This window comes from Lagenorhynchus albirostris, chromosome 2 (genome assembly GCF_949774975.1).
Source record: "Lagenorhynchus albirostris chromosome 2, mLagAlb1.1, whole genome shotgun sequence".
Classification (NCBI taxonomy): domain Eukaryota; kingdom Metazoa; phylum Chordata; class Mammalia; order Artiodactyla; family Delphinidae; genus Lagenorhynchus; species Lagenorhynchus albirostris.
In genome coordinates this window covers 19,817,003-19,841,949 of record NC_083096.1, presented here as the reverse complement: position 1 = coordinate 19,841,949, position 24,947 = coordinate 19,817,003, and positions in this window count along the sequence as shown.

The window sequence follows — 24,947 nt, the reverse complement described above, 5'->3', positions numbered from 1 at the left end:
ACTAGAAACAGGCTCCCTCTGCACCCCCAACCCCTTCTCTTACTTATCTCATGTATCAGTCTGGTGGGGCTGGAGTATGCAGTGGTAACAACTCAAAGTCTTTATTTTGATACAACAAAGATTTATTTCTGATTCACGTGTCTGCTTGAGCTAGGCATTTGAGCTAGGCATTTTGTTCTGCTTTATTCTCCTTCCAGGGCTCAGGTTAACAGAAAATTATCTAAAATATTACTAGTCTCTGTGTCAGGGAAAAAGAGACCTTTGAAGGGCCTCATGTCATCAGTTAAGCCCTCCCGCTCTGAGTGTTCATGTGACACCTATCTTCACAAGTCGTTGTTTGGAAATAGCCCCATGGTCCCACCAAATCCTAAGGGAAACAAGTGCAATCCATGTGCCTGAAGACAGAGAGCTGAAAACATTTGGTGAAGAGCTCCAAAACTACCAGCCATCACTGTAATACCGTGCCCTCACACAGGGTGTGGTGGACCCTTAGTGTCTCGCCTTGGCACTGAGAGCCCAGTCACATGCTCATGAGAATCACTACATCCACAGGCATAGTTTCTGACACCAGCAGCCTGGGATCATTAAGAAGTCCAGAGTGGAGGTGTAGGTAGCAAAGCCCTGGAGAAGGTGGGATGCCCTGTCCTGCACATCTTCTAAGGGAAAATCTGCCCTGGCCATAGACTTCTCCCTCTTGAAGAAATGTCATGTGAATAGAATGAATGAAATAACTTAACTCCTAGTGAAAATTTGGTTTGATCAAGGGACAGAGCAGATTGTCTGTGAAAAGCAGAATTTTGAGATACATAAGCACACATACATGCATGTACGTATATATGAAGCAGTTCTAAAACAGTACTTTTGAGTACCTTCTGAACTCAAACTGGCCTAAGTGGCCCAACAATTCCCACAGGGACCTGCGTCGGTGATAGGCAACTAACACAGCACTTGTCTTTTCTTAATTGTCCTTTTCCTGCGGTTGAAATCAGATTTTAAAAAGTTGCCTCCTTGAGCTAATGTATGTGTAAATTTACATGACTTACAAAGAAAGGATTTGCTACCTCAAGTTTTGTAGTGTTGCTTGCTTGAGTGTTATGTGGTGTGTGGGTTTCCTTACTTTTCTCCATAAAAAAGTAAATGGCGTGTATGAAAGAAATCAAAGCATTTTTTCCCTTATATCCTGAAACATGTCTAGGCTGACCACAGAGGGAGAACAAATCCTGTTTATCTTTAATTGTTTTGATTAATTGTTTGAAAACCTGAGTAGGGAGTTTCAGTCTGGAAAGAGCGTTCTGTAAAGGATCAGAGGGTTCCTGGACTTTTACATGTATTTTTGTGCTTTAGACCAGCGCTGTCTAACAGAACTTTTGTGATGACGGAGTGTCTGTATTTGCACTCTCCAAGATGGTAGCTGCTAGCTTCATACGGTTACTGAGCATCTAAAATGTGCTAGCACAACAGAGAACCTGAATTTTTCATTTCATTTCCTTCTAACTTATTTAAGTTTAAACATAAACGGCCACAAGTGACTAGTGACTGCAATATTGGACAGTACATTTTTAGAAATGTGATCCAGAGCCTGAGTGATCTGACAGCTTGGGAACCTTGCTTCCTGGCCTGGCTTTGGGGACGTTTGTCTATCTGCTGTGTAGACCTCACCCCACCCTGCTTTAACTTCCCTTGCATCTGTGTATATGCAGGATCGGAAGTTCAAAAAGGTAGGTGACTTTTCAAATTTATTTCAATTGGTTAATTTCAGTTGGCAGTTCTCTTAGAATTCCTTGGACTCCTAAAAGTTTCTGGGCTCTGGGACTGCACACCTCAGCATGGGACTGTGTGACAGACAGAAAAGGGATCCCTGCCAGAGATCCTGAGACCTCAGGAGGGTGGCCTCCTCTTAGGCTCTCCCCACTTTCTCTTCGTTCCTCGGCCAGGTCACAACCCAATTTCCTTTGCCTGTGACATTAGTTCTATGCACCAAAGGAGATATATCTTATTTAGGTTTCTTGCCTAGATATTTTGGATGAATTTTAGGCAGGCAGATTGTCTTTCCCCCCTTGTCACACTTGGTGGAAATTAAAAGTACAGAAAATCATGGAGACAGGAAACATGGAAGGAGATCTGTCAGCTTCTGCATTTGCTTCTCGATACACCACATCCTCACAACTCCATTTAACAGAACTGGGACTTGATGCTTTCCAGTCCCCAGCAAATTAGACCTTAAAGTAGGCAAATCCGGAAAACTCCTTTCCAGTTGACGGATCTTAAGACACATTTGTATCATGGAAGCCACAACAGGGAAACCAAAGACGTAAGGAACCGCAGGTGCTGGGAGGATAAGGTTAAAAGCAAAATCCAAGTAGAAAACCTCCCACTCCTCTGTGGTTTATACAGAATGAATGTATAAGTTAGCATTATAATTTAATGTGGTTCATTTGCTTTGAACTTTTGTGACTCATATTTAAGAATAAAAGTCACTACTACAATGTAATGGGACTGACTTTTATATGACCATATAAGAACCAAAAACATCAAAATGCATTCTCCTCTTCAAAATGGACAGCTCGGGAGGGAAGCGGCTTGTTTTGACAATACTGCCCGTGCTCAACACAGTTTTACATCTATCTTCTGATCGCATGGTAAACACAACCTTTTGAATATTTCTCAAGATGGTAAATCAGCCTCATTTTGTGATGGTGGGTTTGATGTGGAGGAATAGCAGGTGACTATAAGGGTTACAGGTAATCACAAGTAGATTTAAATTCCTTCTTCCTCTTTTGTTTTGAACAGTCAGAATTCACTCAGAGTCACTCAGGTGAAAGAAAGCTGGATGATAAAACTGGGTAGCACAACTTTAGTCAAAATGTGGTTCTTTGCTTAATGTCCTTTCATCTTCCCAGCAACCACACAACAGAAGTGCAAAGGTGGATCAGTCACCCCTCTCCCAGGTGCTGATCTAAGTGAGCTGGGTGCTGATTGGGCCATGGTGCCAGGGGACGAGTCACTGCAGGTTTAAAGTTATTAAGTGGTGCTACTCCCCTTCTAGAAGGCAGGAAGGGTGAGAGAGGAAGCCTTCTTACCTTGCTTTTCTCTTGCTTCTCTCTTGAACTCATGCCATTGAGCTGCCTATGTCTTGTTACCACAGGGCAAGCATCTGGTGGCTATTCACCTCTCTTCAAGCTCTCTCCCTCATGGGGTTAGTAGGCAGTGAGCAGATCCCGGGATGTGGCTTTGGGCTTAGGACAGGAGGAAAGGATAGGACAGGACACCAACCTTGACTACATCTCATCAGATCCATCTTAATTGAGTTCAGAGGCATAGATTGCACTTACCGTAGTGTTCCCTTGCTTCCCTTTGTCAGAATGCTTTGTGTGTGCAGCTCCCTCAGTATGTGGGGAGAGATGATGATCTTGTTCTCCTGTGAAAAGCCCTCTAGTCATGGCATCATTTCTAGTGGCATTGCCCTCCCCACTTTATAGAAGCGGAAATTAATACTCAGAAAGGCTAGGTGGCTTGCCCCAAATCTAACATTGGGAAGCTATGAACCGGGATGAGAATAAGGTCCACTGACAGTGGGGTGCTGGAGCTGACTGGCACCAGCTCCTGCGGGCCAATTACTGTTATCTCGCTTACCAGCTTTGTGTTCAGGGACATCAGTTTGCTATCTTGAAATGAGCCGCCATGTGAGTGTTTATATCATGGAAATTGACAAATGCCATAACTCGGAGTTTCCTCCTGACTATAGAGCTGGTTATTAGACATTTACCAGCACATGTGATTTACCAGTCTATGTGACTTCAGAGTCCATATTCTTTTCACTGTGCCATGATTCTTTATCATTAACAACACTGTGGTCTTGAAAGAGTAGGGTTTCTACAGGTTGGCTCATTTGAATTACATGTACTATTATAAGACTGGGGTTTGCCCCAAAGTGGGCTAGGTAGCTGGGTTTGGTACCATGACCAACCACCTGAAAAATACCAACACCTTGGTATTGACTGTCCTTCCACATCCAGCCTCTCTGGTGCCATACATGTATGCTGCCCACGAAGGGGATGAGGTGCATGTGGACACATCCCCATCTTGTGCTCCACTAATGGAGGGTGGTGGGTAGTTAATACTGCTCACTTCATGTGTGTACATAAACCAATAAAGGTCATAGGTGTATATGAGGCATAGAGAGAATATGGGAAGTGTGAGAACTAGTACAAGTTCCAATCCTGACCTGGATCACTAGTTAGATGGCTTTGGGCAAGTCACTTAACCTTTATATGCTTCAGTTTCCTTTCATCTAAAATGTGAAATCATCTTGAAGTAAAGTATTAGAGATAGTGTATGAATCAAAAAATACCTATCACAGGGCTTCCCTGGTGGCGCAGTGGTTGAGAGTCCGCCTGCCGATGCAGGGGACATGAGTTCGTGCCCCGGTCTGGGAAGATCCCACATGCCGTGGAGCGGCTGGGTCAGTGAGCCATGGCCGCTGAGCCTGCGCGTCCAGAGCCTGTGCTCCGCAATGGGAGAGGCCGCAACAGTGAGAGGCCTGCGTACCGCAAAAAAAATAAATAAATAAATTAAAAAAAAAAACAAAAAAAACTATCACACTGGTTTTATTAGGTACATAGGAAATGTTCAATAAACCATGGTCTTTAAATGTGGACTTGTAACAAACTAACTTCTCCTGAAGTTTATGGCCAAATTCTTATATTTCCTGGTAATTTATAATGTATCTAAGTCTGTGTGTTCTCCCAGTTAGAAAACCATTACCAACAAAGTTCACAGCTGAGTAAAACTGCTACTAGTCTAGGAATTCACGCTATTTGTATGGGATAGCAGAAGGGTGGGAAAGAGAATGCCCTCTGAAGTTCAGCTCAAATTCCAGCTCTGCTACTGCAAGCTTATGATCTTTGAATTTCTAAATTTCAGTTTCCTCCTGTGTAAAATGGGAATTAAAAAAATCACCTCCCTCATAAACTCTTAGGATTAACTGAAATTTTTGTGAATGTGCTCAGCACATTTCTTGATACATAGCTTGGTGTAATGAATGTTAGTAGGTTTTTTTTTACCATTATTATAATGGATTTTTAAAAGTCTGATGTGGTGATGCACATGTTTAGAGATAATCATATTTCAGAGGTCAGCCTGGCTGAAACGAAAACACTGGAAAGAGGATCCAGGGAGATCCTCCCACCCTGAGAACTTGGGAATGGTGCAGGCTAGCAGGTGTGAATGAAGACCCAAGCTCCTGACTTAATTACAAAGATGGTTTATATGTAGGAATTTAATAAAGGAAGAAAAGCAAGTTGAATTCATGTGTTCTAGACCAGGGCCAAGATCAACAACATAAGACTGTGGGGTCAGTTGTTCCTATTCATTTATGTTTTGGATGATGGTGTAGTAAAGGCTCTTGCCTTTTGTGCCTGATGCTTCCTAGTGATGGATGCTAAAGAGAGGTGGGACAGTTCAATATGGATCAAGGTAATTAAAAGCAAGTTTTTACAGAGAGCTAAGCAGTATAGAGCAGCTTTTTTTTTTTTTTTGCTGGTTTCCATGTGTGAATAGGCATCCACTTTTAATTTAATAAAAGTGCCCATGAGGACAAATGATGCACTGCCAGTTTTCTAGCTTCTTTGAAGAATTCCCCAAGTGTTAAGAAAGTGAGAAATTAGACTTAAAGTTTTACATAATGAATAATTTGGTTGCATGTTTCAGCCCATGTCTGTTAAGCAGACTTGCTTTCCCTAGGCCCCTCTGTGCACCTAAGCTGATGCAGATTTTTCTGGAGTTTTACTGGACAGTGTCAAATAGGGAGGTGTGGCTAACCTTTCACAGAGACCCCAAGCTCTTCCTAAAAATAGTCATGCATGGAAAGTAAGGGATCAGAGTCTAGTCCAAAATCTGCCACTATTGTTTGTGAATTCACTTTCTGTGTGTCAGTTTTTTCACCCATAAACTAAAGTCATTGAGCACTAGATCAATGGTAAACCCCTTTTAGATTCTGATCAAATATATGGCTTTTCTCTACATAACAAAGCACATATACAAATGTATGTAATTTCAAGGGTTCCCAGAGTCCAGGCTTAAAAACTTTGGTTAAGTTATTGCAAGAGTTTCTATTAATTCTGGGATCAAGAAGAGATACACTTTCTTAGGAAAAAATTTAATGATTTTTTTTTTCATTTCCCATTAGTTAGACAACCAAATGATACAAAATTAATTGTATTTCCTTATTCTTACATCTTGCAAAATCGATTCCAAAGGATGTTTGTTTCCATTTCTTAGTATTTTCACAGAAATTATGACTGCCACACAATGAAACATTGTACATCCTAATAGTGTTGTAAATCTTCCCTTGCAAAACAGAGAAGTTTGAGCCAGAGAGTTAGTAAGATGGCATATTGCGTAGTTTTGCTATGTCCATGCAAATAAATGGTACACAACTTTTGACTGTGTGCAAGAGTTTCTGTCTGGTCCTCTGTGATAGGGCCCTCAATGACCCTAGAAGTAAATGCTGTCTGATACCAGGAACTTTGTATCTGTCTTGCATGCCCTTATTGGGGTGGGGTGGGGGCAATTTTCCTTCTTAGGAAGGGTAAACACTGATAGAACCACTTGGTGAGAATAATGTTCATGAACGTAAGGGCCACACCAATGGCTGCCCTGGGTTGGTTCAGATCCCCGTTAGACACAGATGGCTGTTTCCTAATTCCCATGCTGCAGAGTCTCTATCTGATGTTTCCAGGCACTGCTGCACCTGTGCAGGTAAGTACACTGTGTCTGCTCAGCTTCCCAGGGGGTCTTGTCACTCTCCTTGACCTCAGCACTTTGTCTTCTGAGGAGCTTCTTTCAATGCCAGGCGGTGCTAACCTTGCCAGGTCAGGTGTTGACACCTGGGGAAGGTCAGGCTAACAGGAAGCTTCATGTTCCAGTCCGAGGGATCAGACCACGTGGTGGACTGCCTTGTGTGTTTGCTTAGGCGTGACCAACTCTTCCCTCTGGCCCCGGGGCAGAAGGTTACAGGCCTAGAGCAGAAGCAGTTGCCACTTCTCTACTCCAGATGTTTTTGGCTTTACCACAGGAGCTTTGGGAAAAGAGGTCACAAAGTGGCTGGAGGATTAACTAAAATAATGTGTGAGCAGGTAGCACACATGCAATGTGGTCAATATACTTGTAGTTGAATTGGAATTGGAGTCAGGCCCTTAAGGTCTTCTACAACTTTATACAGCCTTGCATTTTAGAACATCTTTGTTTCTACAGAATCAAGGACCCAAACTGTACATTGACAACTGCTTGGGGGTCTGGTTTGCGTTCGAAAAAGTGTAGAACTTAGTGGAGCTCCGCCCTTCAACTTCACATTGTTAAGTTGACCAAATTGGTAGCCTGATTCTACTTTTTCTTACATAAATTAGGTGTATTTTTAGAGAAATCTTGAGTCTTTGTTGAAACCAGTAGTGCTTCTTTTTTAGATTGAGGTGCACATTAACCGAGGGGGATACTCATGAATTCATTTGGCAGTTAAATTTTCTGCCTAGTTAATTAACTCACTTGAAGACAGAGATCTAAGATGGGATGTAGGCCAGAGGAGTCTTCAAGATGGGAGCACTGAGTAACAAGGAGTCAGTGGACCATGTCTGCCGTGTGAGGCTCCGGGCAGCCAGCAGATTCATGTGGAACTTGGCCTATTGGAGGGACCCCAGTGAAAGAAGCCAGAGCTGGCAGGAGTAGATGGAAAATGCTGGTAACTCCAAACCACATTCCCTTCCCCCTCCTGTGCAAGACCCATACTAATGTCAAAAAAAAAGTGATCTACCTTGTTTAATAAAAGATTTCTGGAGAAAGGATGACTTTCCTGAAAAATGGCCAACACAAGAGTAAGTTATAAATTAAAACAGAAATTGAGACAGAAAATAAATAAATGGGAAAACTGGGCCAGGACCAGGAGTAGGGACTGGGGGACTAGATCACAGAATTCAGACCATAAGGAAATCGATCCATAGTTACTGTGATGGAGCTGACAGATCTGAATAGAGAAAATGGAAATCCAGGCAAATCATATTCCTTCCACTCTAAGGAGAAAATATGTCAGTTCTTCAGAGGAAGATGAACTTTCCCTGTTCCTTAACTCTGGAGAAATACCTCACCTAGGCTACATGCCCTGGGCACAGAGAGGTACAGGGGATTGTGTTCTCCATGTGTCTGAACGTTAAAAGGCAGTGCATTTACTAAGGCTATTAGAGGGTCCCTCCTGGAGGCCACACCCTAATGTATCCCTCAGGCAGAGACATTCTGTGGGGAGTCATGGCAATGTAGTCCCAGGATGTAGGTTGCTGATGCTTTATCCAGTACTAAAGAGAGTACTAATGACACACTTCGGCAGAGCCCCTGAAAGATTAACACCACCCATAGTCTTGGAAACATTTACCTCCAAGTTCAAATCCCACCTCTACCGTTTCCTAGCTACATATTTTTGGGCCTCTCTACCAATGTCTAGCCTCTCTGAGCCTCAGTTTCCTCACCTGAAAAATGGGATGATTACCGCATGGTTTTATTTTGAAGGTTAAGAGAATAATGGTTATAAAGGACTATGCACAGTACCTGTTAGATAATATGTAATACATCACTGTTATAGCCTCTCATCCGACAGAGAGTCTGCTATAGAAAAAAATGCAAGATGGTGATTCTCAACCTTTTGGAGTACAAAGAATCTTCTTATCATTAAATATTTCACAGACTCACACATAAAAGTAGTTCTACTTTTAGTACCCACTGATGGAGAAAATATATAATGATAGACATACTTCAAAACAAATTTGCAATTTACTAACCCTAATGGCATCTACACACACTTACAAAAGTATAATGCATTATCTGAGTGAGATGCAATGTAGGCACACATGTGATTGTCAGGTTTCTCACATCACCAGCAGCTCTGCCAGGGCTCAGTGGCCTGGGGGTGTGACTGGTCCCAGATTTGTCCTATTGGACTGTGTTGTGGGTCCACACCTCTTGCTTTGGCTCTGGCCCTACTCCTTAGCCCAGAGACTGAGGGAGAGAGAGGCCATGTAATTCTGGTAGCCAAAGCTCCACTTCTCAGGAATTAAGGCTTATTAGGGTCAATGGTGACCTGAATCTCTTCAGGGGGGATTAATCCAGTTCATTGCCTTGTATACTAGGTTGAAGAGTGTTCCCCTAAAATTCATGTCCACCCGGAATATCAGAATTTCAAATAAGGTCTTTGCAGATGGAATTAGTAAAGATTAGGGTGGATGAGGGAGTCCCTAACCCCAAAGACTCGTTTGCTCATGGGAAGGCCATGTGAAGACACAGATGTGTACACAGGGAGAATGCCCTGTGCAGACAGAGGCAGAGATTGGAGTGATGTGTCTATAGGTCAAGAAACACCATGAATCAATAGCAACCACAAGAAGCTGGGAGAACAGAACAGATTCTCCCCCAGAGGCTCCAAAAGGAACCAACCTCCCCGACACCTTGATTTCAAACTTACGGCCTCCAGGAATGTGAGAGAATAATTTTTTTCTGGTTTAAGTCACCCAGTTTGTTGCACCTTTTTATAGCAACCTTGGCAAACCAATATATCATGTGTGCTCATTTTGTCCGAGTTTGCATTGATTGATTTTTTCTTATGACCAAAGTAATAAATATTCATCATAGAACATCCGAGTTATACAAAACTGAGTTACACAAAAAGAAAAATAAATTATCCTTTATTCTACCACTTGAAGATAACTATTGTAAACGTTCTGATGTTTATTCACCTGGTCTTTCTCTTTGCATGTGTGTGTGTGAACTTATTTTTTAAAACAAATTTCAGATGATCAGTATCTATGCTTCTGCACTTTACTTCTGCTGGGTAAAAGCAGAGAAATCAAAACCTGTGTAACCTAGGCTGTTTTAATATTCTCAGAAAACATTCCAGACAATTTTTATTCTTTCCCTCAACCAGAGAGCGGCTCAATTGGCAGGGAGACCCTCCCATTTGCTGCTTGTGACAGACAGATGCTGACATGTGTCTAATAAATTCAGCACTTAGCTCTAGCTTATGTTCAACTCCACAGTGCCCAGGAGATAAGACAAAATTGGTATTACGTAAAACACTTGACAGCCTCTGGGCTCCAGGACTTAGCATGTCTTTATCGTCAGGTCTGTTTACAAAGAAGTCTTTGGAAGGTTTTCCCTATGGAACAGGGTTATTTCAAAACGGCATATGGTGAAAATGTTACATGAGCTGTGTGCAGCTTGTCTGCTCCTGACAGGTTACGGAGGGGAAATTGCTCTTGGCAGCCCACAGTGGCCCCTTGAACTTGACCTGTTAGCTCCCCGGCTGGGCTGCGCTGTAAGCTCTGTCTGCAGCTGGTGGTGAGAGGGTAGGAGCAGAAGCAGAAAGCAGAGCGCTGCCCATGGATGGCAAGCTTCTCCCCGGACAGGAAGGGGGTTCGTCTCGTTTCCCCACGTGGAGCCAAAGGGCCAGCGTTGGCCTGAAGGGGCTCCAAATATTCGCAGCGGGGGTGGTGGTGGAGGGGTGCAGGGTCCTCATCCCTCTAGTACCCAAGGAGAATTCACCACAAGTAAAGACTAATTAAACTGCCTGTAAGAGGAAAGGCTGACCTGGAACTCTTTAACGTGGGTGCTGAGGACAAAGCCTCTATTTGCTTAACTATCAGCACAGAGGCTGATGGCGGGCAGTGCCCTGCCAGCCCCGCGTGCAGGGTTGGCAGGTTTTAGAGGCTTGCTTTCTCTCTCTTCCCTTCCTCCTCTCCTTGCTTCCTTTCTTCCTTCCATCTTCCCTCCCTCTCTTTTGTCCTTCCGTTTTGCTTTCCTTCAAGTAATTTGGATTAGTTGCCAAAATATAAAAAGCAAGAGATTTTATGCCACAGGGAAGCGGGGCATTCTCTGGCTTTTCTAGGAAAAGCAGGCTTGGCCGTGCTTGCCAGTGTTCCTGCGTGGCAACGCCTGGCTGAAGCTAAGTTTCTACCTGCTTGCAGGTGGGAGCTGTGCTGTCTACTTCTCCACATCCCCTCCACCGCCCAGACTCCCCATTTCCATCATTGCCTGGTCCCAGGGGACATTCCAAGGTGCGCTGCTCACGTCAGCAGGATGTGCTGCACTTCAAATCATGTCCTCCTGAGACTCTGCAGCTTGCAGCCCAACAAGCGAGGCCTGGAGACCCTTGCTCTCAATCCCCTCCACCAAGGTTTCTCTTACCTGTGGAAGTCGCACGCCCACCTGACCTCAGCTTCCTCACCCGGACCATGAGGGGACTGGGCTAGATGGAGTTTTCCTGACTCTCCGTGCCCCTGGGAAATGCAAATGCAACATTATTGGAACTGGTGGCATATTCAGGGCTGAACAAGCAGTGGGAGACTTCTACCTTCGATTCAATAAGAGGATGCACTGTCTGTAGAAAATGTAAAGCTACTAGAAGTCTGCCTGTTTCTTTTTACCAGTCAGTGATAAAATATTCCTCCACCAAAAAAAATAAAATGTCTTCTTGGTCTAATTTCCAAGAAACTGCAGTTGCTGCTGAGTTTTCGTAATATGTAAACTTAAATAGCATAGCACATTAATTATCCTGTAATAAACATTGTAATTTACATGGTGGTTTATTCTAAAAGCTCACAGTTATACACTTGCCCCTCACACATGGAGACTCAGCTGACTGTCTGTTTGGAGGGTGAATTTGTCATTGTTTAACATCTTTTGAGGGCTCTGGGTGCATTTTGTGTCACCAGCCCCCATGAGACTTACTGCATTTTCCTGCCTTTAAACAGTGGTTTCAAAATAAACAGTGACAGCACAACGAGCACAGAGAAGGAAAAAAGAATCAAAATTACGTTGACTCCATCATTCTTTGCGTCCACTTGGAGTTTTCATTTGTTTAAACATTTAAAATGTTGAGACAGTATAAACTATAAATATAAATGTGTAATAAACTATAAATGTGTAATATGTGTGTGTGTCTGTATCTCTCTGTATTTATAGAAATACAAATTTAATTCATACATGAAATAGTTTACTGAAATGGAATAATATCTATAAGATTTAAATTTATTCTTTTCTAAAACAACTGAATTGTTTTACTAAAATTAATAGTGGTGGTATTACTGTAACTTTTTTCTTGATTAGTTCTTCAGTTAAAACCAAAGTTAAAACCTAGTTAAAACTGAAAAACAAAGCAAGGAAAAAACATTACATCAGTAGTACGATTTCGTAGTTGCCTAAATTGTGCCCTTTGCAGACACTTCAGTTTTATTACAATTTGCTTATTAGTTAATGGAGAGTCATTTATATAACATATTATTACAACACTATAACCAAAGAATCACATTTCAAATCTATTGGGTAAGTATGAAGCTATTGAGAAAATAGTTGTACTTTTCCTCCCTTTTTGTACCATAATATTTATTTTCTCTCATATCTTCCGTTTACTTTTGTTTTTAATGGTATGATTACACATGCATATGAAATTTAATGAAAGCAAATTTACACGGTTTCTTTTCTGGTCATTATTGGTGTTCTTTTCATTCATGATTATTACCGCAAATGTTGTGATACAGGAAGAGGGGGTAATCACAAATAACTTGCTCTGGGAGTCTCAGGTGGGCGGGCGGCTGCTCAGAACCGGACTTGTGAAGCAGGTAAAGCTAAGCAGTTGCGGTGGAGACCAGCAGGGGGTGCTGGAGACGCTTAACTCCCCTGCCCACCTTCCTCACCGCCCCCCGCCCCGCCCCCCCCCCCCCCTCGGCTCTTCCCAGATGCCCCGCGGTTACTGGAACTCAGGTGAGCATCACTGCACTGGAGACTTAGCGCAAATTAACTTAGTGCTTCCTTCAAACTGCAACAGAGTGTCACCTCCACGGCCTCTGCCCATGTCCAAGCCACCATCACCCCTCATCCCCGAAGTCTCCTGACTGGTTTTCTGCTTCCACACTTACTTCTCTCCTGTGAATTTTCTGCACAACGACTAAAGTAATACTGTTAAAAATGAGTCAGACCTGCGCCAACTCCTGCTTCAGAATGCCCCTCGGCATCCTCCAGTTGCAAGAATCAACTCCAACTCCTGCTCCTAACTTCGACCTGTGAAATCACAGTGAGGCTCACTCCTTACCCCACACTCGAATCACTCCTCAGATTCCACACAAATGTTCCCTCCTCAGAGGCTCCCTGAGCCATGCCTTCTTTCCCCCATCCTCTAACCATTGACCTGCTGCACTTCACTTCATAGCACTTAGCATTACCTGATGCCTCATTTATTTATGTTCTTATTTGTTAACTTACTGTTTTCAACTGAATATCTATGTCCCTCCCCAAATTCATATGTAGAAGCCCTAACCCCCAATGTACTGGTATTTGGAGGTGGGGGCCTATGGAAGGTAACTAGGTTTAGATGAGGTCAGGAGGGCTGGGCCCTGCTGTTGGGATTAGTGCCCTTATGACAAGAGGAAGAAAAACCAAAGTGGGTGTCTTTAACCCCTCCCACAGCCTCCCCTCCTCCCCTCTCCCTCCCTCCTGCCCTTACCCCTCCATTTCCTTCCCCCCACCCCTTCTCACCAAGGAAATGCCATGTGAGAACAAAGCAAGCCAGGAATCAGCCTCTCACCAGGGAACCAAGTCTGAGGCACTTTGATCTTGGACTTCCAGCCTCCAGAGCTGTGAGAACTCAATGTCTGTTGTTTAAGCCACCCAGTCTGTGGTATTTTGTTATAGCAGCCTGAGCTAAGACACTTATTTATAGATTTACTCTTACCTAATAGAAATTGAGCATCAAAAGGGCAAGGATAATTATTTTCTTGCTCACTGCTGTAACCCTAGAGCTTAGAAGAGTGACTGGCATATCATGGGCGCTCAATAAATATTGTTAAATGGTTGAATGAATGGACCTCTGAGGCTTCCTCCAGTCCCGTGTTTCTAGGATCACCTATTAATCATCCATCTCTTGTGGGATACTATGTGAGGTGCTGGTAGTTTTCTCAAGAATTGAGAAAGTGGTCTTTATTTCAGGGAGGCTCACAACATGAGTGGGAGAGTCTTGGGTGTATATGTAATTATAGCAGCTTCAATTGTCATGAAAATTTTAAACTACATCACAGCAAACTAAAGTAGTCTGAAGGTAGGCATGAGAGAGGGCAAAAGAAAATTATTATCAGCTAAAGGGCAAATTTAGTTGGTCCAAGGCCCAGTCCCATCCAAAGCTTATTTTAATCATCACCTAAAGCTCTGCTTCCGTTGCATCTTGAGAAGGTTGAATATTTTAAAGGTTCTTGCCCACTAATAGACAGGTTTTTCTTCTCTCTTCTCTTTCTTAGTTTCCTATATAATTTGTGTAAACAGATAGTTTCACAGTATAAATAATGAGTCCTATCTGCTAGGTATTCTGCTTTTTACAGTTTCAAAGATCTTCCTAATCTTTTCTTAAAATCCTCATTTGGCAGTTCTTATCCTTCTCCTACAGATGAGGAGATGAGGTTCAGAGAAGTGAAACTCCTGGTCAAACAGTAGAGTTGGCAGCCTTTTGAAGGTGAGAGGCCAAGGCAAGAGAAGCAACCAGAAGGCAAGCCAGGGTCGGGGATACAGAACGGGAAGAACACTGAACACGCCATGTGGACACACTTGTCAGTAACCACTCAGTGATCCCCAGCAAGGAATTCATTTTCCTGAATCTTATCACCTTAAACTCTGAAATGAAGCCTGTTCATGAGAATCACTGATTTCCAAATGTGAGTACACATCAGAATCACAGGGGCCTGGCCCCGCACTGCAGGCTCTGATTCAGTAGGTCTGGGAACAGACACAGGAGCAAGTATTTTTAGAGAGATCCCAGCTGATTGGCCTGGTTCATCCAGGTTTACATCTGTGGTCCTGGTGCCATCTCTGAAGAGCTCTCCTTTCCATCTGAAATATGCCCAAGTTCATCTTTCTCAAGGTCCCTCCCCAGTCTGACCTTCCAAGAGTCTATGACTTCTGAGAATGTCTCCAAGGCATCATGAGAAATAGGAGGTGCATCTCTTTCCTCCCCACAGGATGTGGTGGAATCTTTAATGAGTGGAAGGCAGCCAGCAGGGCTTTTAAATAGAAACTCACCCTTTCACAGATGGGCCCCTCTGAGTGGGAGTTGTACTGTAAGGAGAACCCTAAAGGCTATGGGATCCTTCCCAAACCTTTGGAATCCTTCACTTTCACTTGAGCTCAACAGGATAAACTATTCCCTCCCCAAGTAATAACTCTTTCAGCCACTTCCCCATATCATGAAAGCAAGATTTTCAAGTATCCTCTTATTTAATTCATTCTTTATGCTTCTTAACTTGTCCAGCAGTAATGTTATGTTTTCATGAAAAGTAGTTGCCTGTGAAGAAAACATGTGAGTAATTTTGGTAGGGCCACATGGCCATCCAGTATTGGCACAATTTAAAAAATAAAGGTCTCAAGTAAAATACACAGGTATATTCACAGCATACAGACAAACACCATTTGGCTTCATTTCTTCTCCTGCCTTTTAATATAATGTTTTTAAAAATTGAACAACAAGTACATTTTGTCTTTCAGCAATGTCCACTAAGGTCACCACCGTAGTACTTTCTTCAGAGTGAAAAAAATCTCTTCACTTCGAGGGGCCCATAGTTCGTTAGGATGAGTCAGGGAAACCACATGATGAGTTTTCAATGGAAATGCTGCTTCTCTGTTTATAATTATAACCTTCTCTCAATGCAGACAGTCAGGCAGGAGGACTACAGCAAATAGCCCCAATTAGAAAATGACATGTTGGGTGAAAATTCCCCCAAACAAAGGCCTTCAGCAGCAACCTGACTTCCTAGCACCCCTCATTCTCTCAGGGAAACAACTGACAAGACAAAAATGTGGGAAGAAACAACAAAAGCTGGATTTGCTTTCCAGAGGCCCATCCAGGGACCAAAGATCTCAAGGCCCACATCGTCCAGCAATGGCTTGTATGCCCCACTTCCACATGAGGACATACACACATCCTGAATGGATGCCCTCTGGCCCAGGCTGGTCTCTCTAGAGTGGAGGAATAAGATTATTTTGTGTGTGCTCCCTTGGGAAGCTGGGAGGGCAGGGGGAGGCAGGGAGGGAAGAAACCTGGAAAAATGTCCTCTTTTTTTTCTTTCCTCTCTTTCCCCACAACAATCAAGGAGATAAAAATCTGGTTCTTTTCTATTTTTATTATGAAAAACTATCCTCCTTCTCCCCGTGATAATAGGAATTGAAGTTGGATTTTTGAGATCAGTTTGAGATTGATGACATTTGTTATAAACTCAGGTTCCACATAGGTCAAGATCCCAGGTTTCATCAAGACGGCAAAACTAATCTGTGCCATTGGAAGACTGCTGTAGTGTTACCCTTGTGGTGGAAATAGGAGGGAAGTGAGGGAAGTGACTGAAAGGGAGCCTCTGGGCAGCTGGTGATTTTGTTTCTTGATCTTGGGGACTGTTACACTTGTGCGTTCTGTGAAAACTCATTGAGCTGTAGGCTTGTGATAGGTGCCTTTTCTATATGGATGTCATATTACAATGAAACATTGAAAAGTGTTCAGTCCTATGCAGTAATCAAAACCTTCAATTTCACTCAAAGTTACGACTTCTTCCCCACCTCTAGACAGGTCCTATTACAGGTGAGTCTTTTGACTTTTGGAAAGGAACTGTGTGTGTGTGTGTGGTGTGTGTGGTGTCTTTGTGTGTATGGTATGTGTGTGTTGTGTGTGTGTGTGGTGTGGTGTATGTGTGTGTAGTGTGTGTGTATGTGGTGTGTGTGTGGTGTGGTGTATGTGTGTGTAGTATGTGATGTGTGTATGTGGTATGTGTGTGGTGTGTGTGGTGTCTTTGTGTGTATGGTATGTGTGTGCTGTGTGTGTGTGGTGTGTGTGTGTGGTGTGTGGAGAAGATCAGCTCCCTTCTGTCTTCCTACCCATCTCTCACTTTCTGACCCCTGGGGTAGGAGGACATGTAAGGAGAACCCAAAAGCTCTTATTAGGCGGGCATGAAGCTGGCAGAGTGAATCTTGCTGACGCCCCTCCCTGAGCCCCATCCGCAGGTGCTGAGTATTGGCTGCTAATGGCCCACAGTTTCCCCCTTTGGGAGAAGTTGTCCTTGACCAGATAGAAGCCACCTCTGCTGGGTGATGACACAGTCTTGCCCCACCTTCCCCAAGTGTTCCCCTTTCCCCCACATTACAAGCAAGAGCCAATGGCCAACTGACCTGGTGTTCAAAGCCTGACCCCCTTTCCACGGGACAGAGCAGAGCTCTGCGGGGCCAGTCAGAAGCTAGCTACTCACAGAGACCGAATCCTTGTTTTGTGCTTCCCCCCTCTGTCTTATGTGATTCCCTAACTCCTTCCCCTGAGAGCACGCCCTCAGTAAACCACAAGAATCCCCACGTTAGGCTCTGCTCCAAGGCAGCCAAACCAAAGACAGCTGGCTCTGAGCTCTCCAAGCCTGGGAAAAGTTGAAGGCTGATGTTTTCCCTGGGTTATTTGTGGGTCTTCTCCACTCACTGGGGGTCTTTTGCCTGCAGATCCTCTCATCCTACTAAGGTTCTCCATTCTAGCGGCCATGTAGCCCCTCCTAGCCCTTTGGAAATCAGATGGTCCTCTACCAACTTCTCTGTGGACCACCCCATGCCAGCTCCATCACATGGTCCACGTCTGGTCCTTGGATACTCAGGGCACTTTGCCTTGCAAACTCCAGGAGACAGGCTGCCTAGAGCTGTCACCTCTCCTTTACCCCCAGTGCTCACATTTTAAGGGTTGGTGTCTGAGAATAAGCCACTAGTCTACATTATCCCCCTAATTATGTGACAAACTCTCTAAGAGCCTTTGAGAGTTGGGTGATATTCATAGTGCAGCCTTCTCCAGAGAGGGCCATAGAAAAATGAAATTGTTTTTGAGTGGCCTTGTTGATATTTTTATATCCGATATTTATATCTTGATACCTCAATTAAAACTTCCAATTTAACATCCCATGACACTCAAATATTTGAAGACTGCTTTAGGGTTTCCAGAAAGGGTCCTTTTCCCATACATTATTGCTATCCTGGCATTTTTCCTCTATAGTTTTCCTCTGGGGCCCATCAGAGACTTTGAATTCTCCACGTGGTTTATGGGTGAAAGAAAATCTGGATGCCACTTCCCAGCTTCAAGAGGACCCATGCAGATACAAGGACCCAGAAAGCTGCTCTCCCCATAGGGGACAGCCCGGTTTTCCTCTCCCACATGGTTACACATTTATATGGTTAGATGTGAAGTTTCTGAACCAGGCTCTATCTCAAGATGCCACACTTCCTGGGGAGTGTGAAAAACTAGAAAGAACCCGATAATTCTGCCTTCACGTTCTAGGTCCCTCCAACAATCTCTTTAGTTCTCTGTTTCTTCAACAGACAATGAGGGAATTGTACTGTGTAATCCCCCGAGATCCCCATCAACTCGAATATTCTGATTTTAATGATCTCAAACTCAATTGTTAGGCTAATCAACTAGTCATCTTAGAAAAAGCAGTCGGTGTGACAACCAGCTTCAGAGGGGACCTCAGTCTGTCCATCCAGTATTTGTCACAGCAACGTGATGGTATCGGGGGGAACAAGACCTGCAAGCAAATGTCACCCTTGGTGGTGGGGCCGCGAGTCTTCTTTTAGACCCTTGGAACAGTCTTGGGAAAAACAAGTTTAGCAACAACCAAGGTCAGACAAGTAGGGCCCCCCTACAAATAGCAACCCTGTGGGTTCCTGTAAACAGATGTGAGCCAGCTCCTATTTTAACTGAATCACCCACTTGGCAACAGGACAACAACAGTAAACCGATTGTTGCTGGCTTCTGTCTCTGTCAAAAAGAAAAAAAAACAAAGCTTACTCCCCAAGGCTTCTGAGCTTTCTGCTTTATTAAGAAACTGATAAATATAGTTCAGTAAGTGTGTGGTCCATCTCAGATTTATAGCCAGCTTTCTAACCTTACCAGAAGGGGTCACGGTAAAAACGTCTGCCTCATTTTTGCTTTGATTAGAGAAAACCCAAGACAATGGGAAGCTCACGGTTTCCTGACTTGGTCTCTCAGGTCTGGGGTGGCTGCCACTCCCACCTCGCCTGTGGCTCCTTCTGTCCTTCTCCGAGCCTCCCAGGCCTCTGCTCATGTGTGTAACCTTTTCAGAGGCCTGTTGACAGGTTTGAAAATAAAGCAGGCGATGTAAAGAACAACACGCAAGTCAGAGCTATATGAAAGGCGACCAGGCTTGCTTGCCCTACTGGGTGGGGATTAACAAGGATCAGCTGTCCAGCCAGGCTGCTCCCAGGAGGCAGGCCTCGTCCTGGCGGAGAGGGGCCCTGGAGCAACTCAGCTGCCCGGCTGCTGTGTGGGGCGCTCTTTGTTCTTCTCACATGCTCCCGGGCCGTCCCAGGATGCCAGATGAACCAAGAAGTAGGTGTGTGATGTGGTTCTTAGGGAGAGTCTTTCCCTGAAGCCAGGTTCACTGCCCCTCACAGTGAGTGGCCAGGGGCAGAGCCCGGCGCTGGAAGCCAACGTAGGAGGGGCAGACTGGGGTCTATGGAGACCCACCAGGGAGAGTCAACTCCCAGGAGGCATTGATGGCTTCACTTGGGCCCAGGTCTTGTGCTTCTAGATATTGGGCGATAGAGGAAAACTATGGTCTGAAAGCAACAGTCAGGGAGTCTGAGGTACACACCAGGTGACAATGCTCACAGCCTGGGAGGGGAGCCAGTATGTCTCCTCTTCCTCTCATTTTCTTCTTTCTTTCTGTTCTTTATCCACACCAGTGTGTAAAATAATTATTCACACTGGTGTGCAAATGAATTGTTCTTCCTCCTAAAGTCAATGAGATGGGGACTCATTTCTATGTGTAAATATGTCAAGAACTCTCTGGAAGAAAAAGGGAATATCAATGGTTCCTGGTATTGGGAACAAGTGTACGCCCTGCAAAGATCCCAAATAATGATAGGAACAGAGAGTAACTTACAACGGTGGATCATATATAAAGAGTACTCCCGGTGATCTCATTTTTAAAATGTGTTGGCCCTTTCAGGAACCCTGTGTCTCCATGGCTGGCCTGTGACGTGGCGTCCCTCCACCCCATCCCTACCCTCATGCTATAGAACATGGCTGTTAGATCCAGTCTGAACAAACCCCCTTCTAGGCTGTGCACTGATATTCAAGAGGTAACACAAATGAGATGAGGGCCTCTGGACTTCTCCTCAAAGAGGAATTTTACAAACATGTTTTTCCTTCTAGCCAGACTGAGTGATCTCATGACATCATGTGTGAGGTTCATCACAAGGTCAAGAATTGTCCAGTGATCTTGAAGAACTGCCAAAACCAGAAATCTGAAAACAGGAGTGGAAAATGATTCCTCTCGAGAACAGAAGGCTCTCTGCTGAGTGGTTACAATGGAACTTCCTGTCTTTAGAAGACGTATTAACTAGGTAGAGAGTTTCAGTGTATACCAATGATAATCTAGAAAATGTCACAAATGAATGCAAAGACCAACTCAATGAGGACACGTGAGAGCCTGCTTTTCTCTCCTAACATACAATATGAGTCAGTCAAACTAGGACACCAGATACTCCTTTAGTTGTCCTGCACATTCCTCTCTTTGTTCAAACCGTTCCCTCTTCCAGTAACGTACTTTTCACAGTACCCGTAATAGCCATCATTTCTTGAGTGTCCTTTGTGACAATGTGCTAAACACATGTATGTCACATTACCTATCTCATCTAATCCTCACAACCACGTTATGAAGCAGGTCTTATCACATCTCCATACTACAGCTTTGGAAATTAAGGCATTAAAAACTCGATGAACTTGTGCAAGGTTACGCTGGTAGTAAGAGGTAGAAAGGGGGTTCCATGTGGGGCAGGCTAGTTCCTTAACCCTTAAGTGGGCCAGTAGGGAGAGGAATCCTTCAAAGACCAGTTTGAATTCAGGAGACTTTCTTTCTTCAGGATGAAGTGCTCCCTTGCTAGTGGCCCCTGAGTCCAGACTCATGCCTCTAGCCCAATGTGACCTTCCACGCTGCCCTGCTCCAGGCCATGTGTGCCCCTGTGTGCAGGGTCTGACATCGCCACATCGCATGTCCCCTATGTGGCCTTAGGGCTCAACAAATGTCCCTACTGATTTGACTAGTATATCAGCAAGTTAAATTTTTTAAAAGTGGTAATTTATTAGGGTTCTGCTTTGTACATATTTCATTTTATTGATACAACGTCTATTATTCTCATTTTTCAGTGAGGGATCAGACTCAGGAAGATTAATAACTTGCCTGAATTCACGGAGGTAGAGGGACAGAGTAAGATCCAGCTGCCACTTTGTCAGACCCCAAAGCTCTTCTACTGCATGACCTTTCCTTCCAAACCCTGGGACTGTGGGGAGGGAAGGATGTGTCAGGGTTGGATGTGAACCTGGAGGTGAACTTCTTATGAACAGGGCTTCCTGGGACCAGTGATTCTGTGTAGTCACACCAGAGGATGTGAAACCAAAGCATCACTGGTGGCAACAACTCCAGCCCAGAAAATGCTAATGGAGCCCAACAGCCTGAAAGCCAGTCTTGTTGCTGCTCATGAAAAATGAAATTTAGCAATTCCTCCCTTGATCCTAAAGCAGATATCAAATGCATGAAACATCATATGTAATCAGAGTACAGGAGCCCTTGGGTCACTCCACACAATTAAAACTAGGTTCTGCTATTCCTGGGAAACGTATTTTTAGTTTAAGCTGGGGTGTAATGAGATCTCTAAAAATAACACCGTGAAAGGTGAGGCTAAGTGTAGGGGCCGAGTTCACCCCAGTGCCGAGGCAATAAAACATTATTCATGGTCCATTTAAAGCCATGCAGCCCTGGGCCAACGTTTTTGCTTAAACAGAAATTTGGTTCATGGAACCAAATGGAAACTAACTCAGTTTCCATCTAAATGGTGGTGGTCTGAGCGAGAGGAACTTAGAATATAGGCCATTAGAGGAATGTTACAGCTGCTGAAGCACCTCAGGCTGGTTTGTCTCTGAGGGGTTCTGGTTACACTCAGGAAAGAGGCTGGAATATTGAGTGCTGAGACCACCCCATACATAGCGTGGCTGGCTCACTGCCCTGCTGCGTGCTGGCTCTTCTCAGAATCATGCACCCTGGGTTTTTTGGCTGCAGTTATAACAAAAGTTTTCCCAGCTTGGCTGTGGAAGGGTTTGGGCATGCCTGTAACTTCACACACAGAATACGGCACCCAATAGCATTCAGAAATTGTGATACCAGGCTTGTGGCAGATGTGAGAAACGTCAAGATTTTAATAATTCAGGGCTTTGGAGGGGATATAGTTTTCCTGGACAGAAAAGCACTGTATTAATTGTACCACCCACAAGGACTTTGAACACACGCACACAAGCGCACGCTCACACCACCCAAAACACATCCACGTGTGCCCATTGCCAAGGCTCCTGCTTCCTGACTTAAGGTAGACCTGACAGCACCAGATGGTCATTCTCAAATTTCTTATCTCACCCTGGTTATCCGAAAACATCATTTCTCCTGTCCTTGGGGCTGTGCAAATGAAGCTGAAGTTACAGGCTGGATTCTGTTGACAATCCAGTTGATTTCACTCTCTTTCATGGTCAGAAATGTTGTTTGCTTGCCTGTTGACCTGTTTATTTATACTCAACCTCCACCAAATACAGGTTTGGGATGAGGTCATAGAGTCTACCCTATACACTGGCGCACAAGTAATCTTGCCATAGGTGTTGTACGTGGACATAAACACGGTCCAGTATAAGCCAGTCCACTGCTGGAAAAATTCCCATAGCCCAGTCCTTATTATTGATGCTAAAAGGGTTATTAAAGGGAGGTCAGCACCACGGGGACTAAATGAACCCTGATTCTATATACAAGGTCTCAGCCAAAGGCAATGCTAAGAGTGGATTCTGTAACCTTTAATGCATACAGTGCATATGACCATACTTATAAGGCATGGCCACAGGCAGGGAAGAGCCATTTATAATTTTTGTTAGAACTTGAATAAATGTAAGAAATTATTATTATTTTTGCTGTGTTAAGAGGCTTAGATAGCGTTTCCTGGGGCTGACGTGACCAACCACACGTTTGCAAATGTGGGACCATTTGCTGGATCTCTCATTGTAAGGCTGAATGGATTATCTACCCTGAAGTCCTCCCTAGTCAGAGAAGCCCTAACTTTAAAGGCAGCGGGGCATCTTTAGATGATCAAGTCCAACTCCACTATTCTTATCATTGATATCAAATCCCAAGCTGGAGAAATGATTTAGTCAACATCACTGGGCTTTCCGTTAGAATTTACAGTTGCTTAGAGATACACCTTAATCTTTGTTGAAACTTTACTGTTCACTCCTATAACATGAGACCTGCCCCACACTGATTTTCAAGTAGCTCATCCGTTTCCCCAATCCTTTTGGAACCCCTTTCCTGCTTCGGCAGTGACACTTTCTGAGCACATGCTATTCTCATTCTTTTTCAAGTTCTTATCTAAAACTGTCATCAGGAAAGGACCAGCAAAAATGTACTCACACTCTGGCAAAAATGGCTGATAATAGCTGCTTCCTCATTCATGTATCTAGTAGAGATCAAACTGAATTCAAAAGTGTTAAAATCTAGTGATAGATTTCAGGCCAGTGGGAGACATTTTTGGGGAGGCGATGACACCACGGTAGGGAAATGAGGGGGCCGGACTTAGACCTGTCATGGAACAGTGAGCTGATAGAGCTGGCAGGGGCAATTAACTTATGTACTTTGCTAAAAGATAAAGAAACTGAAATTCAGAGGGGAGAAGTGAGTTTTCCCCAAGCTCAAGGAGCTAGTTAATGACAGCAGAGATGGACCTCTAGGGTTTAAAGAACTGTGAAATGGGCATGACTTGACAAAAAGGTTTGCCATTTGTCTGTTCATTTCTTCATTCTTTTATGAATTTTTTGTTTGTTTGCCTAGTCTGTGTCCAGCAGGGTTTGGCACTGAGTGGTGAATCAAGGTGGACTGTTTCTTCCTTCTTGGGGTTTATAGTCAATGAGCAGGGGCATCGAAGAGAAAAGATGGACATACAACATATTGTTACAGATTGTGAGAAGAGCCCCAGAGCAATAGGGAAGAGGAGGGAGTAGGTCATTGAGGTTGGTGCTCTGAGGAAATAACACTGACCTGTTTGCCAATGACCTCCAGTTTGCTAAGTCCAGTGGTCAACTTTCAGTCCTGTCTTGCTTGGTTTATCACCAACATTCCACAGTTGATCAGTCCCTCCTTCTTGAATTGCTCTTTTCTCTTAGCCTCTAAGACACCACACTCTCTTTTGGTTTTCCTCCTACATAACAGGCTTTTCCTTTTCCTTCTCCTTAGCTGGTTCATTCTCACATCCATGTCTTCTGAAGATTGGAGTGTCCCTGCAATCATCTCCATCTTCCCTCCTGAACTCCCAATTCGTATATCAAGCTGTGCACTTGACTTCTCCACGTGGCTGTCTAACAGACATCTGTACCTGATCGTCTCCCAAACAAACTCATTTCCTACCTCATCCCCTAAAATTCTCCGCCCTCAGTCTGCCCGTCTTAGTAAACAGCACATGCATACGTCCTGTGGCTCAGGTCAAAACCTCGGTGTCACCTTTGCGTCCTTTTTTTCTCTTATCCTTCATTTCCAATACATCTGTAAATCCTGTAGATTTTACTTTCCACCTCTATCCAGAACCCAATCATTTGTTAACCCTTTTATAATCTCGACCATCCTGGTCCAAGCGAATATCATTTCTTAACTGGATTATTGGGAAAACCTCCTCACTAGTCTCTATCTGAAATTGTCCCTCCACAATTTAATCTCAACACACCAACCCAAGTGACCCTTTCCAAATGGAAATTGGATCATTTTGCTTGAATCATACATCTCGTGCAGGAGAAAAGCCAAAGTCTTCCCAATGACCTA